Here is a 1,203-nt window from a genome sequence, read left to right as displayed (position 1 = left end):
AGACTAGAATCGGGATCAGCCTTCTGATGCACATTACTCTAAGGCAACTTTCTGGACTGTATCATGGGCATAGACCATAGGAGGCTGGTGGCTCCACTGCCCCACTGATATCGGAGCCACCAGCCTCCACTGGCAGAGACACCTTCTGCCTCGTTGCATCCCAGGGAACGGGTCTCCCATCATAATGCAACATTTTGTGCAGAGCTGACAGCAACTGATTTCCCCTTAGTAGAACTCTACAATAGTCTTTCCCAACTTGGTGCCCTCTGGCTATTTTGGACTTCAATTCCCATCATCGCCATCCAGCATGCTGGGAGTTGTAGTTCAAAACATCTGGAGGGCACTAGGTTGGGTTAGGCTGTTCTATGGGCTCACAAGTGCTGAGGACCAGGCTCCATTAAGATTGTACATAGCTTAGATTACTACCTAACTCCCTGGTTCCTTGAATTTGCCTTTGTTTTTTAATGTTTTGTGTTAGTGTAGGTAGCTTATATACATTTGACTCAAAAGTGTCCTATTCTGTACCTAGAGGAGTCGCTCTGCCAAGCATGGATAGCTGTTCCCTGGTACAGAGCAAACTGTCTTTCTTGGTTCAAGGTTTATGACAGCTGTGTTTGGGAGCAGAGCAATGAGGGTTTCATTCATAACCACGTCTCAGCCTGCACCTGAAACTGCTAGAATAATCAATAAAAGCTTTTGGTAAAATAAGATTGCTGCATGAGTGTGAGTCCATCTTCACAGCTTCGGGCAATGGAATATTTCCCCACTGGCCACAGGTCTTGTGACTTCCATCCAGTCTGTCCCAGACATAGCAGAAGCCAAAACACCTGGCCAGAGCAGGAACAAAGAAAAGATGGCAGCAAGGAAGGGTGGAGAAATAGACATAGGCCCTGTTCAGACAACACACTAAACCATGCTGCTTAACCACAAAATTAATGCATTCCCTTAACCATTTTGTGGTTAAGCAGCATGGTTTAGCATGTTGTCTGAATGGGGCCATGGTGTCTCGGGGAGAAAAAAAGTGCATAGTGACAGCTGGGTTTGCTCGCTCCTCACCCAGAGAGTATATCTGTGCTTGAAATGCTTTGAGACACTGAGACAGGATACAGACATTTTGACTCCCTCCTTTCTCCTTCACAAGCACTCTTTGGACTTGGAGTGGACACCCTTTCAAACAGAGGACTGCCTTCTGAAAAGTAGGAC

Source organism: Elgaria multicarinata, chromosome 13, assembly GCF_023053635.1.
Source record: "Elgaria multicarinata webbii isolate HBS135686 ecotype San Diego chromosome 13, rElgMul1.1.pri, whole genome shotgun sequence".
NCBI lineage: Eukaryota > Metazoa > Chordata > Lepidosauria > Squamata > Anguidae > Elgaria > Elgaria multicarinata.
The sequence above is the reverse complement of the archived record's forward strand: the minus strand, read 5'-3'. Positions refer to the sequence as shown.